General features: G+C 42.5%; 1 long non-coding RNA gene across 3 annotated transcripts; it reads left to right on the forward strand.

The window, feature by feature from the left end:
• Positions 1–5,249: 5,249 nt before the first annotated feature.
• LOC135363751 (uncharacterized) lies at positions 5,250–8,103 on the forward strand. Of its 3 annotated transcripts, none has more exons than XR_010409809.1 (4): positions 5,250–5,779; positions 6,346–6,408; positions 6,575–6,832; positions 6,999–8,103. It is a non-coding gene; the product is annotated as an uncharacterized LOC135363751 (long non-coding RNA). The 3 variants fall into 3 exon arrangements; XR_010409808.1 differs by having other exon boundaries at positions 6,575–6,735; XR_010409807.1 differs by lacking the exon at positions 6,575–6,832.
• The last annotated feature ends 7,576 nt before the right edge of the window (positions 8,104–15,679 follow it).

The following is a 15,679-nucleotide window of genomic DNA, read 5'->3' on the forward strand; positions in this document are numbered from 1 at the left end:
AGAGAGCACAAGCAAGGGGAGCAGCAGGCAGAGGGAGAAGCAGGCTCCTCTCTGAGCAGGGAGACCAATGCAGGACTCGATCCCAGGATTCTGGGATCATGACCTGAGCCGAAGGCAGCAGCTTAACCAACTGAGCCACCCAGGCATCCCTGAAAGAAGTTCTAATGTGAGTAAAATGCTATCAAACAACATTGCATGCTACAGAGAAATCATTCATGAAAAGAAGAGTCAATTGATGCAGAATACTTCACTGTTGTCTTATTTTAAGAAATTTCCACAGTTATCCTGACCTTCAGCAACCACCACCCTGATCAGTCAGCAGCCATTAACATCAAGGTAAGACCCTCCACCAGCAAAAAAGCTTACTACTTGCTACAAGCTCAGATGATGGTTAGCATTTAGTAATAAAGTATTTTTGTTTCTCTAGACATAATGCTATTGCACATTTAATAGGCTACAGTGTAGTGTACACATAACTTTTATATACAGTGGGAAAACCATTCATTTGGCTCGCTTTATTGGGGTATTCACTTTATCGTGGTGGTCTGAAGCTGAACCCACACTGTCTCTGAGGGCTGCCTGTATCGGTTCTCTTGATGGTATCCTGTAAGTTCCTTAGATTCAGTTCACTTTCTTTTTTATTTTTTTTTTAAAGATTTTATTTATTTATTTGAGAGAGAATGAGATAGAGAAAGAGAGCATGAGAGGGGGGAGGGTGAGAGGGAGAAGCAGACTCCCCGCCGAGCAGGGAGCCCGATGCGGGACTTGATCCCGGGACTCCAGGATCATGACCCGAGCCGAAGGCAGTCGCTTAACCAACTGAGCCACCCAGGCGCCCCATCAGTTCACTTTCTTTATCCTTTTTCTTCTGCTCCCCAGACTTGAGAATTTCAGATGCCCTATCTTCCAATTCTCTGATTTTTTTCTTTTGCCTGCTCATCTCTGCTATTGCAGCCCACTAGTGAAATTTCCATCTCCGTTATTACATTTCTTCACTCCAGAATTTCTCTTTACTTCCCTTTTATAATTCTTATCTGTATGTTGATGTTCTCATTTTTTAAATATATTCTGTGCCTGATTTCCTTTAGTTCTTTGTCCATGTTTTCCCTTAGCACTTTAAGCATATTTAAAAGAGTTGTTGGGGCACCTGGGTGGTTCAGTCAGCTAAGCATCTGACTCTTGATCTCAGCTCAGGTCTCCATCTCAGGGTCGTAAGTTCAAGCTCCATGTTGGGGCTCCACACTGGGAGTGGAGACTAATTAAAAAAAGAAAAAGAATTGTTTTAGTCTTTGTCTAGTAAGTCCATTGTCAGCCTTCTTGGGGATGGTTTCTGCCCATTTATTTTGTCCCTTCAATAAGCCATATTTTCCTGGGTTTGCTGTTGTTGTTGTTGTCACCATCATTGAAAATTGGGCTTTACATTATTATAATATAGTAATTCTGGATATCAGATTTCTCCCTTTCCCCAGGGCTTGTTTTTTTTTTTTTATTTTTGGAGTCTGTGATAGTCCATTTGTTTTGAGACTTTTCCAGACTATTTTTGCAAAGTCTATTCCTTGCCGTATGTGCTCACTGAAGCCTCTGTTACTTTAGCCTGTGTTGAGCTAACACAATTTGATAGAGATTTTCTTATGCCAGGAGCTGAAACACACAAACGAAAACACCAAGATATATATATATATATGAGAGAGAGAGAGAGAGGAGAGAGAGAGCAATCCCCACTCACAGCCTTGGCTGGGTTACTCTTCCCTTAGTTAGACCTGCTCTCAACCTAGACATCAGCCTTAGGTGAAAGTTAAAATCGTCCCAGATTTTTGTGAGCATATGTCTTCCCTGGGTATGCATGTGGCTTTCTAGATTCCCCTATACAAACACTGCTTTTGAATCTCCTGATTTCCCAGAGTCTTACCCCACTTTCTCCTCCATCCCTTAGACGGTATATTGTATGCCTCCAGTGAGAATCTATTGCCTGGGGTGTCTACACGTGTGTATTCTCTGGTTGCTTTTATGAGCGAAGCCTGTAGCTTTTCCTACCTGTGTCCTGAATTATGTGAGAAAGAGAGAGCAAGTGAGTTCTTCAGGTATCCCCAGCCAGGTTAGAACAGATGTACACAATAATCTGCAAATAAGATCTGCTCTCTCCCTCTATTTTAAAGAGTGGAACTAGGAACTGAGTTGCCACCACTTGTGTCTAAGATGGTTGCCATTTGGACAAGGGTTTTTTGAGGTTTTGCCCCCCATGATTATATGGAGGAACATGAGCTTAGAGCTTCTTAGTCCAACATCTTTCAGATGTCCCACCACTATTATTTTACGTGGATTTACTGCATACCAAAACTGCAGTGAGCTGGTTATTTTCTCTTTGCCCTCCAGATATACTCTCTACCCTTCTCTGTGCTACTCTGTGTCCGGCAGGCTGACTGCACAAACCACATCAATGGGTTCTCAGCCCCAGTGGGAGGAGAGGGAGGCTGTGAATTTAATTCCCTTCCTGCCGTGGACACAATTTGGCCACATCTTTCCATCAAATGTCACAGCTTTCCTCCAGTGACCCTCTCCCTATGGCTACCCACCCTGAGATCTGGACCCGGCACATGTCCCTTCAGACCCGGGGGTAAGGAAGAGCTTTCCAATCACCATCACCTTCTGCTGTCTTAGCCCCCAGATCCTTCAGCACCCTTTGTACATATCCCCAGATCTTTCCACACCTTTGTAACTCACCTTTTTATTAGCATCCTTCACTTACTCAGCTTGAGAGTGCCATCTGTTTCCTGCTGGAAGTCTGAGTGACACACTGAGCTCTTGGCGGCTATTTCTCTTTCAGAGAAATGCTTCTGATGGTGGAGTAATGCGCTCAGATACCAGCAGATTCTGGAGGGTACTTTGGGTCAAAAGATAAGAATTCACTTTCCTGAACAACTTTGTAATATTTATGAGAATGATACTCTGCATGGGGTTCAGAAAATGTGTCTTATTAAACACACAGCCTCGGTCCTATAATCCGAAATGCAGACAAATTTATGGTTCAATTCCTGCAAGGCAAGTGAATGACAAGAAGATTGCCCTCCCTTTGTGGGTGGGCAAAGCAGAGCAGCACCCTGCCATCACGGGAAGCCTGTCCCAGGAGTGGCATCATCCTGCCTTCCCGAAAACTGAGAAGACAAGTGCCCAGGGGAAACTGCAAAGGGAGATATCTATTGTCTCCTGCGTCTAGAAAAGAGCTACCCATGAGGTGAGATCAAATACATGAACTGCTCCTTCTCTAATGCATTCTCCTCACTGTCGAAAGGCCTTTCTTAAGCACAGAACCGATGAGGAGGCCACTTTCTGTTCCAGAAACCTCCAGGGGCTCTTTGACCAGGACAAAGAATGACAAATACTCAGCATGTGGGTGGCCACTCCCACTCCCGATTCCCAGGGCCCACTTGTCCAATAAAGTTGCTTTCAGCGGGGGAAACTTTCCATTGTGGCTCTCCAGGTAGCCAACACTTAATGTTGCTTTCATTTCAGGTCAATGTTATTTCCCAACCTTGTCCTTTAAGGTAAAATATATTCTGAATTCAGAAGCACAGCATTGCACAATGTGGCCCCAATCTTCCATTCCAGCACCTGAGCATTTTTCCTCTTACTCTTTTGTGCCAAACTGTTAGCTTTATTCGCACTGTTCACAGCATATATTGGGCATTTGAACTATCTGTTAGACTAATATTGATACGGTCCTATGAACTGAAGTTTGCTTTAAACACAAGCACATACACACAAAATTTGCATCTGAGCCAAATATGTTTAGAATATTGCAGTAGCCCCGGATAATATTTGTGTATTAGTTTGGAGCATTTGCCCATACACTTATTTTTATATATTTAAAGGGCACAAAAGGCTTATTAGATGAAAACTTGGGAAATATATTCCTTATGGAGCAAAAGCAACATGTTCAAGCCCAGTGTGTTTTTAACTGACTCTTTCAAGCAGGTGACCTCATGACCTTGGCCTCCTCCAGGGAGAGTGGTCAGTGCATTCCCGTGTGAGGTTGAATCTTTTCTTTGTTGTACTTCAGCTGTCCACAAATAACAAATTCCTGCTGTTCTCCCAAGTTGTCTCGATTTTACCTCTCCCCGGAAAAGCCAATGACATCATTTATCTGCTGACTTATTTTAAGTGTGAGCTTACTTAACACTAATCTACTGAATTCACATTAGAATTTCAGCTTCAGTTTCTTAAGTAGAAGAGGAAAACAAAAACAGGATCTTTACAATTAGAGTTAAATTTTAAAAATGTGTCTAGAGAAAAGAATTTGATTCTAAATATAGACAACTATACACAACTGCATTGGAGTTCATGGCAGGTTGAGATTCAGATGATTTTCATTCTACCAGTACTCACTGAGAGACTGCTCTATGTCGGGACCAGTCTGAACACTGGGGAAGGGGGAAGGTCTGAGGACGCCACTGCCCACCCTCCCAGAGCACACAGTCTTGTGGGGACAGAAGACATGCCCACAAATTATTGTCACCCAATTTAATTTTAAACTTCACTCTTCAGATAATATTTTCAAGCTACCCTTTAGTGAGCACTTACTGTGTGGTAGGCAATCATTATTTCACCTATATTATGTCTTTTAATTCTCATGGCAGTTTCTATACAGTAGGTGTTATTCTTTCTGCTTCAGAGATGAGAGAAGCAAAGCTCATAAAGTATGGGTAATGCAAAGTTCAATTAGCTAGTAAGCCCATGCGCACAAGGAGCCAGACATTAATTATTGCAGCTATATTTTTAGACAAACTTTGAAAACATCGAAATGTAGCAACACAGCCAAGGTTACAAATAATCCTAAAACTGAATTGTCAGTTCCTGGATAATTCAAGATATTCCAAATATGTGGTAGTTGGTAGTTGACGACCCAAAAGATATTTTTTGTTCAGAGTTAATTTCTTTACCAAAATCTTTTTTAAACAAATAAACCCACTGGAAAATATTTTCAGAATCTTTTTTTCTTTCAAGGCAGCAAAAATAAATTTAGACAAAGCAAAAAATAATTGTCAATTTTGATCTCAGCAGATTTATCTTCATAAATAACCCAGGGTGGTATGTGGATGTGTGGCTCAAAGTGATAAGATTATAAAATATCAACTAGAAACAGTCACAATAGTGGAGTCTGGGAGTGCAGATTTTTTAGATTGGCATATTTGGAATAGCTTTATTATTATTATTGTTTTAGCACATTTTGAAAGTGGAAACAGAGGGCTAGGACAGGATAATACTGTTGCTATGAGGGGCTTTGGTTTCTCTGCAATCCAATAGCTTGCGTTAAGAAATATGCCTCTCTTTCAGTGAACCTTCTCTAAATACCACAGAATAGGTGTCGTTGAGATCCTGAGAGCAGCCTTCATATTGAGGGACTGGGGTTAGCTGCGGAGTGACACAGGCCTGGAGCCTTACACGCAACCTTGTTTGCACAGAGGCCAGAAATGAGTAGAGTCAAGAGAAACTGGTGAACAAAACCTGACCTTCCTTCCAGCTGCTCCCTGCAAAAATGCCCTGCACAAATGCAAAAAAGCAGAGTGGAGTTCAGCTGGAAGATGGCTTGAGAATTTCATGATCAAAATTTCCTCTTTCCGGGAACCGGCTATTGAGTTGGAAGCCTCGGGCCGGAAGGCACTGCAGAATCTTTGGGGACAAACAGAAAATGGAGGACCTTGACTTGCCCATATTAAGTCAGTCAGCAGCAACTGGAGATTTTAGTCCAGGGTTCCAGACCTACCAGAAAGGGCAAATCTCTGTGAGTACATAGTGCCCACGCTGTGGGACCTGGAGGGTGGACCTGGACGGTGGGGACAGGGGTCTCATCGGTTTGTTAAGTGGCAAACCTGCTCCAGAGGTAGTCACTGCAGATGCAAGCAGCGAAAACTCTTCAATCTAGAGGGAAAAAGGCAATTGTTGGTTTTAATCTTGAAACAAGATTGCTTTAACAGGATTTACCCAGTTCGTGTATGTATACGTGTGACCCAAAGTGCGAAGAGAATAGAATAGCAACCAGAAACAAATTCAAAAATTCAAGTTCTACCATTTACCAGCTGCGTGGCCTTGAGCATTTTGCTTCACATCCGTCAGCCTGTTTCCCCTTCTGTAAAACAGAGATAGTAAAAGAATCTAGTTTATAGGCTTCTTGTAAGGACCGAGAGAAGAATTTCACATTGCCTGGCACTTAGTATTTCATCTTATTAAATATTATAATTATCATCAAAGATCTACTTTGTATATTTAGACAATAAAACTTGCCCTTAACTACACAGGATTTGCCAAAAACTCATCATCTGTCTGTCTTTGTCCTCATTCCCTCCCTAGCTATTTCCTAGCCTTGAAGGATTTACCTGGCAAGTCAAGAAAGTCTCATTTCCTGGAATTGAAGTAAGTAGGCCCCCCTCCCCGAAATCCCACCAGACCTTCTCCAAGGAGGACCTAAACGCAGATGGTCAGTTGGTACCCCAGTTTCCAAGCAGAGAAAACAACTGGACAACGTTCTACAGTAGTTTCTAGAGGGTAGACAATTTCTTTATGTGATTCTCTTTTGCAGCTCTTAGAACTCAGCTCTCGGGGTAAGTGTGGGTGTTAGTGAAGACGGCCAGCAGCCGTGGAGGAGGGCGGGGTGGTGAGAACGTTCTTCACCAGTGTGGGCAGAGACCAGCTCCACGACAGACAGTGCAATCTCTTCCTGACGTTCCAGATGCAGGCCAGGTAGGCAAAAAGGAAGTAGAAGACACCATCATACCTAGACTCCAGAAGGCTTTCATTCCATTTGGATCAATTTTAGAGGCCGCCCCACTCAAACGGGGTTAGTAGACCATCTTGGGAAGGGCTGCAGAGACCAAAGCAGGATCGTGGCAGGAGCCCTGGCACACCTTCCTCCCTGGAGCTGGGCTGGCACTTCACACCCTTCTCCTGACAAGTCAGCCCTGTTCATAGTTCCTCTGACCCGTCAGCTCTTTCCTTCTTTCCAGGCCCTTTCTGACATCCTGCCTCCACCGCACTGCCTCGTGGGCAGAAGGGTCTCACCTCGGCTGTCTCGGGGTCCAGCCTTCAATCCGGATGCTCAGCAGGTGTTTCCAAATTCCCAGCAGGACTGTCCGCTGTGCTCCAGGCGGATTCCTCCCATCCTCCCTCCCTTCTCCCCTCTCTCTTCCCCTTTTCCTCCTTTCTCCCCTCCTTTCTTCCTTCCGGCCAATATATTTATTGCTGGATGCCCGGCACTGAGACTTTGTTCCTGATCTGGGGTTAAGCTGAGCTCTTAGATTTGAAGATGCCAGAGACCAGTGTTGAAAGCACCTTGAGGGAGGAGAGCATTTATGGGGTGTGTTGAAGAAAGACGCTCGGCCGATTGGAAAGACTGAAATGGTTTGGACTTAACGAAGCCGACCGGCGTAGCAGAGGGGCTAAGGGCGAAGCACGGGGAGAGTCGGTGCGCCAAGTGCGGGAGGGCAAAGCTCAAGCAGCAACGCACATCCAATGTGATGGTGGAGCACCTCCTCCCGTTCCTCCTGCCCTGTGCCAGCCACAAGGGGAGCCGAGAGAAAAGTGGAAAAGATGCTCTGGGGAGGCACGCCGAGGCAGCTACCATGCTGGAGCCGCTGACCCCGACACTCCGCATGGGTTCCCCGGTGATTTCCAGGCGGGGCAGCTGGGAAACAGGCACAGAGGGTTAGTGGTTTCCCAGGAAGGGATACACTTCCTGCAATGAATCACCCTGTGTCAAGGAGGATTTTTATGACATCAGCTTCCAAGCAGATCACCGAGACTCCGCCACTCAAGAGGGCACTGGAGCTTAACACCACCAGAGCCCACACTTGATGTTTTCTTTCTTGTATTTTCCAAGGGGACATTTGGACCAAAAGTGGCCTGTGCCCCTGGAAACTCTGAGTAGTGGCTTGGCATCTTAGGAATCCGTCTGTTGTGCTTTGTGGAAGAGTCTGGAAAGGTCTAGTTTTGTCTGGAAAACAAAACTCATGGTTGTTACTGTGAAAGTGTAACCCCGCTTACTCCCTTCTAATAAATGCTGCAATCTCGAAATAACATGAATTAAATAAAGTGATCCCTTGGTATCTAGATATATCACTTAAGATCAATTTGCTTCTATTGGTCTAATTATATTAACTTTGGATTTTGGAGATACAGTTGCCATGCTTTTTGCAAGTCTTTCAAATCCTCAATATTTTCCTTTTTTATTCCCACTTTTTTTTTCAGTGAAGCCTAATGTCTTCCAGCCCCAGGCTTGCGGGTCCGTGTTCATCTCTGTGACTGACCCCATAATATTTACTTACAACGTTCATAAAAATACCGTGCATGCCAAAAGCTGCTAGCTGCAGGAAAATGATAAAATATAAAAATATTTAATCAGCCAGTGGGAATTCCCTTACGTGTTAAATCAAAGGGTCTCTCAGAGGGTTCACCGTGACCTTGGAAACCCAGCAGATTCAAGCCGCCCTGAAGGGCCCCAGCAGGAGGGAATGCCTGCGGAGAACCTGCAGGGCCCCTTCATGTCTTCGAGAAAACACAGCCCGAAGGGGGTTTTGGCTTCATTGTCAAGGAGCTCAGGGGCAGGTGTGTGGAGACACAGTGGGGCTTTTCCATTTGGGGTGTTTGTCGTTTGTCCTGTCTCACCCAGGGCCATCCCACCTTGTGACACCTACTCTGTTCCTCTTTCTCCGAGTCTGTTTCTCTAAAAGGGTCACTGTGAAGGGTTTCTTTTGCTTTTTTTTTTTTTTTTCCCCAGCTTTACTGAGATATAACTGGCATATAACATTATGTAAGCATCAGGCATGCAATGTGATGATTTGATATACATACATATTGTGAAATGTTTACCACAATAAGGTCAGTTAATGCATCCTTTACCTCAGGTGTGTGGAGGGCTTCTAAGAAAGAGTTGCTAGAGAAGTAATAGGAGGAGTGATGTGGTGGGGAAAACACCCCAGGAAAAGCAAGTCTGGACCCAGCCCTGACTCTGCTACGACCTACCTGGGCCAAGTCATTGCACATCTCTGGGAATCAGATGTAGGGGCAGTTTTGAGCTCTAGTGGTTCCACAAAGTACCCTTAGGTTAGAGAGAGGGTGACCATGTGAAGCTATTGGGCTTCTAGGCCCCTCCCGCATTCCCATGTCAATCAGCTCTGCCTTACCAATTTTAGATTTGGGATTATACATATTACTTAATTCACAAAAAGTATCTTACTATTAAGAAGGAAAGTTTAAAAACCAGTGGGCCACAAAGAGATTCCTGTTGAATATTAATATAATTTGGGGTTCAGTAATATCTCAGACTCCAATTTCCCTCTCTTTGGCATTCCCTACTAAAAGCTGGTCAAAACTGGTTAGTTACATCTGCTGTCCACTAAAGAGCTGATGGGGTGTAAGCCCCAAGAAAGGGACCATCTGAGAGGTGAGGTTGGGTGTCAGGATTCAAGGATTCAGTTTCGCAAGCAGCAAGCTGACCCACATGGCAAAATGCTTTTCTCCCCTTTGGGGTTACTTTCTACAAGAATGGTACCAAAGCAGTGTACCATGTTTCGACTGCCTGCCAAAGTTTTTTTTAAGCTTTAAACTAGTCAAACTGTTCAGAAGCTCAGGGCAATCAGAAATGTTAAGTCCCCTCACTCTCTTGTAATTAAAAGGTAAATAGATTTTTACTTATTTCACCAATTATAATACGATAGTTCAGAGGGCCCAAACTAGATCATGATTTACGAAGTCCAAATGTCACTGTTGGTTATTAAGAAGCACAGTTCCTTTACTTAGTGTTCTCTTCTCCGATCTTTATGTTATTTTTTTCCTAATGCCTGCAGAAGCTCCGTCGTCCAGGCACCTCACTCTCCCCGTGAGTCTTCTTTCAAAGTAAGCCACATGGCTACAACCTCGTCCCTCACTAACCAACTTGGTTCCGTAGTTCCTTCAAACTGTGAAAATCCTGTTTTTCTCCATAAGGCTCTAATGGACCACTTAGGTGAGGACCCGAAGACATTCTTGTCATTCTTCGTGCCCTTCTGTAATATTTACCCTTGCAACTTCCACCAAATTTCACTCACCTCCAACGTGCATGGAATCTAAAGGCCTTTTAAAAATACACTTTATTTTTATTTTTTTAAAATTTTTTTTTAAAGATTTTATTTATTTATTCATGAAAGACAGGGGGAGAGAGAGAGAGAGAGAGAGAGGGAGAAGCAGGCTCCCAAGGAGCAGAGAGCCCGATGCGGGACTCGATCCCAGGACCCTGGGATCATGACCTGAGCCGAAGGCAGACGCTTAACCATCTGAGCCACCCAGGCGCCCAAAAATACACTTTATTTTTAGATGCGTTTTAGATTAGCCACGAAGTTGAGAAGATCGTGCAGAGAATTCCCATTCCAGATTTGTTTTTGAAGTGAGAATGTCTATAATCCTTTTAAGTCAGTGTCTTTTACTTAAGTAGATATCAGTATGCTCTTCACTTGTGCAGACATTTCAGGGTGACTTTTAAAACATGAGCTCCAAAAAATGATGAAATTCTCTTTTAATGGTGCCATGTTTTTTATTAAGATACAGAGCTCTTAATGGCTTCTGATGCTGCTGCCACCTACCATATTTCTGCTTTTGAAGATACTCTTAAGGTAATGATGCAACAAGTCTATTTACCATTCATTTGAGGAATTCTTTCTTTCCCACAGTTCTCTTCCTCCTTTATTATCAAGACATTCACTTGGCCCTACTTGGTCAGTTTCTTTTTCTGGTTATCTATTTCTGGATACTGTGTTTAAAAAGATCCTGGTGCTAACACTGAATATGTATTATCAATTTCCATAGTGGCCTAATCATTGTTCTAAGTAATTCTCTCTTCTTAACACACACTGGCATTTTATTTGAACCAACAGTTTATGAATATCCTTGGTGCAGATACACTTATTTGTATGTTTGCTATGATGCTTAAATGTGTCCCCAAGTTTGAAAGCAATTCAGAAACAATTTGCCTGTTTGGGTGGCCAAAGAGGCATAATTTGAAAACTCTGAGATGTATGTTAAATTTAATTTTGCACAGAATGCATCAATTCCCTAATTTTGTTAGGTGTTTCCCTGGATTTTTATTTTCACTTCATGTCTGAAACAGAAGTGTGGAGGAACTGTTGTACCCCTTCCCTGGTCTCACAGTTTGATGGGTTAATTATAAAATGAATGTTTTTCAGAGTGGCCAAAAAAATAACAAAGCATGATAAATAAGTAACTCTCTGTTCCTTTGATGAATTTTTGTTATTGTTATTGTAGAAGTGTGACTGAAGGGAAAAAAAAGAAAACCAGCTCGACTAGCACTGTGAATGCATCTGTAACTGAAGCATTTGAGAAGAATACTTCCTTCCAGAATGAAATGTGATCTAAAGGACCAAAGGTCATCAAAGAACCTATGAAAGGGAGTGAATAATGTGGGTTAGATAGCATTTGATTCTTCATTGCGATCAAGAATTCCCCATTAGTCTTATGCTACAAAGATGTAAGGATTGGAGGGACACTTCTGACAGGAGACAGTAATTTAGTGCATCCAAAAATGGACTTGCTGGACTTGGAAATATGAGTCTACAATGAATCAATTGCTGGGCAATGAATGAATTGATGCAATATGGCCAGGTTCCAGAGAACAGGAGCACCTGTCTTCAAAGCCATGTGTGGCTAGACCCTGACATAGAATTATAAGTAAAGAGACCCAGCATCACCAGATAGATTTAATTTCCATGACATTAAAATTATGTGAACTGAAGTATCAAGTATATATCTCCTGGTTCACTGCCATCTCCTCATTCATTCATTCAATGAGCTAATGTTCATCGAGCACCTACTGCATGCCAGGAACTTTCTAGGCACTGGAGTACAGCAGTGAACAGAGAGTAAAAGTCGATTAGATGATGAGGTATATTCAAACAGAAAATACTTACTTTAAGGAAATTAAACAAGGTGGAACAAAAGACCAGGGACAAAAGCTTTGAGAGCCAGAGAGCACCATAACAGGTGGACGACGTATCTGGGTTGGCCATCCATGAAAAAAATTCTCTGAGCTAGGTGGGAAGTATATTCTTACTCTAGGAGGCCAGGAACTGTTTGTCTATTTCCCCGAGTGTATTTATATATGTGAAATGACTATATATATATATATATATATATATATATATATATATATATATATAATGTGCATGCCCCCTCCCTTCTCACACACACCCCTCCCCGCCACTGGCAAAGATACCTAAATTCTAATCCTTACAACAATGAATAGCAAAACTGGACTTTGGCAGATGTAACCTAAGTTACAGGTTTTGAGATGGGGAGATTAACCTGGATTATCCAGGTGGGCCCTAAATGCAATCACAGATTTCCTTGTAAGAGTGAGGCAGAAGAAGATTAGACCATAGAGGTAGGTATTGGCCACAAGATAGATAATGCTAGTCATCAGATGCTGGAAGCTTCTAGAGGCAGCATGGCAGCTTGATTTCAACTTAGTGAAACTGATTTGGGACTTCTGGTTTCCAGAACTATGTGAGATAGATATTTTAAGCCATCAAGTTTGTGGTAATGTGTTACAAGTTTGTATTAGTTCTTGTGTCTGCTGTAACAAATTGCCACAAATGTGTGTGTTTATCTAATGTATCCATTCATCCATTAGACATATCTGATATAAATATCTAATGACTTGATTTTCATTTCTAAACCAGTCTCTATCCCAGTCTTTCTCATTTTTGGAAATGGCACAATCAACTACTTCCTCAGGTAGAAAACTGGGACCATCTTGAGTTTCTCTGTTTCCTTTATTACTACCTCACTTCCAGTTCCTAGCAATTATCAATATCTTTTGGTTCTATTTCCAAAATATGTCCGGGATGAGGTCACTTCCTTGTCACCATTACCGTCATCTTAGCCTTTAGCCACCATTACCTCTCGCCTGGAGCACCAAAGCAGCCTCTGAACTGATCTTACAGTTCCTCTCTTGCTCCTGCAATCTGTTCCCCACAGAGTACTTAGAAGGAACATTTACGAATATAAATCAGATTGAATCACTCCCTGATTAAGCCACCACTTGTTTCCCATGGCCCTCTTTGTTAAGTCATAAGCTTTCCCATGGTCACAAGGCCCATGTGATCTTCCTGTTGAGCTCTTCGGCCCCTCCTTCACGACATCCTAGCCCCACTGGCTTGCTTCTTGCTTCCTATTCCCCCAACAAGCCCAGCTCATTCTGACTACAAAACCTTTGCAGTGTGCTTTTCTCTACATGGATGAGATAAATGCCCAGAGGCAGTATGAGTCTCATCTGTGCTCTTAAATTGAGAGGAAGGAAAGAAGGAAGGAAGGAAGGAAGGAAGGAAGGAAGGAAGGAAGGAAGGAAGGAAGGAAGGAAGGAAGGAAGGAAGGAAAGAATAAGGAGAAGTAGGAAAGGAAGGATAGGAAGAAGGAGGAGGAGGAAGAAAAAGAGGAAAGAGAGGGGGAAAGACATATTCTTTTTCTATATAATTAGTTTTCTATAACGTTTCTTTTGAAAAATTCCAGTCTTGCCTCTAAGTCAAATGGTGGGAAGAGGATGCTCAACAGAATGGATGATCAAGTAGGGAAAGCAGCAGGTGACCTAGTGGTCAGCTTCTTGGTGGCAGTGAGATTGCAAGAACAGATGATCAGAAAAGAGTAGAGAATCTAATGTTGACTATCCCAGTTAAACATAGATAAGGACATTCAAATGTACTCCCCGAAAAATCCAACACTATGCCAGTTTTCATGTTGAAGTTACAAGTAACAGAAAATGTCAACTCAATGAGATTAAATTAGGCAAACTTGCGTCCTCATAACAGGAAGTTTAACTGTAGAGCAGCTCCTGGGTTTGTTATTTCAAAGGCTGATATTATCAGGGACTCACTCTCTTCACATCATCCTACTTAACCCCCCTCAGTATATAGGACTTGTTTTAGGCACACCCTGGCTCTGTGCCACCAGTGGGCTGCAGGAGCTCCAGGCATCCCATCCAGCACCCCCACCCCAAAATCCATTGGAAGAAGAGTGACCACCCCTTCCTGTGCATGTCTTTTTGTCAAGGAAGACCTTCTCAGAATCCATCCATCATATTTCTCCTCACATCTTATTGTCCAGAAACAACTTCTTCTAAACAAAAGATTAGCAAGGGTACTGCTTCATTGCTTAAGAAAATATAGGACTTATCCTTGAGCTGGGGTGGGAAAACTCTCCTGAAATATGGATACCTGGGCAAAATCAGAAAACTGTTAGCAAGGAACAGGTAAGAGAACGGATTCTGAGTAGACAACTAACAGGGTCTGCCACATATACTTCCTGTTGTTTTTCAGTTCTTGCCTTCCTTCATTTTCACCTAACAAAAGTTGAGTTGATAGTCCCATTCCTTGAGTGGGCATTTGATAAATTTTAGTCTAGCTCAGGAGACCAGTAGGAGTTGGAGCTATAAATCTGAGAGCCCATGTGCATGAAGATGCCATTTAAAGCAATGAGACTCAATGAGATGACCTATGAGTATGGAAAAAGAAAGAGAAACACTCCAACCTTTAGAGGTCAGAGATGCACAGTGAAACAGCAAATGGGACTGAAAAGGAGTAATCAGAGAGATAAACAGAAAACTAGGAGAGTGATAATGTGGAAGTCAAATGAAGAAATAGTTTCATGGAGGAAGGAGGGATCGACAATGTCACTTATAGTTTAAATAATATGATTAAGTTTTGATGATTGGATTTAGTAATATAGAGGTCATTAGTGCCCTTGACAAGACTAGTGTAGGTGGAGAATTGAGAACAAAAGCATAACTGGGGAGAGTTGAGAGGGAATGGGAGGGGTGGATTAGGGGCATCAAGTAGAGGCAACTCAATTAAGGAGTTTGACAGTGAAGGATGGCAGAAATATGGCCCAGAGATGGGACACATAATAGCGGATGGAAATTATTCAGTAGGTGTTGGCACGGAAACTGACTATTCAAGAAGGAGAGGACAGAATTGCTGGGTAATATCCTTGAGTATTTCAGGGAATGGAATTGCAATTTCACGTACAAGTGCAAGGGTTGCCCTTGGCAAGGAGCCAGGATAGTTACATTCGTAATAACAAAGAGGAAGTTGGACCATAAGGTCTCAGATGCAGAGTCACTTAGATATGCTATGGACACTTGTGGAAGGTCTCTTGGGATTGCTTTGATTTTTCTCAATTAAATCGTAAGCAAGTCATTAGCTGAGAGTATGGAGGGGGGTGAAGTGATGAGAAGTTTGAGGAAAGTAACAAAATATGAAATAATTGTCGAGAAAAGTGGGAAATAGAATAGACTAAGGGATTATAAAATGGAAAACTTGTTTACTTAGATGTTACTACAAATAGAGTTCCAACTTAAAGAGAAAGTCTAAAACGAGATCACCTGGGCTTGTACTTGCAGCCATAATTCAATTGAATTATAAGTTTCCAGAAAAACATATTTCCATAGTATCTCAGTAGTTGGGAAACCCTCTCTACGAGAGAGAGAAACTACTGCCACCTTGATCCAAAGTAGCTTCCCAAAGACATTTGTTTTAGTCCTAGACAATTGATGGTATTTATGCTAACAAGATAGGTCATGTTAGCATGATATATTTCAAACTCACTTCCCGGGGTGTTTAATTTCATCAGGCACCTGTCACATTCC

The sequence above is a fragment of the Mirounga angustirostris genome, unplaced genomic scaffold, assembly GCF_029215605.1.
Source record: "Mirounga angustirostris isolate CCGP_5_RB_7025 unplaced genomic scaffold, mMirAng1.0.hap1 SCAF_3, whole genome shotgun sequence".
Lineage (NCBI taxonomy): Eukaryota > Metazoa > Chordata > Mammalia > Carnivora > Phocidae > Mirounga > Mirounga angustirostris.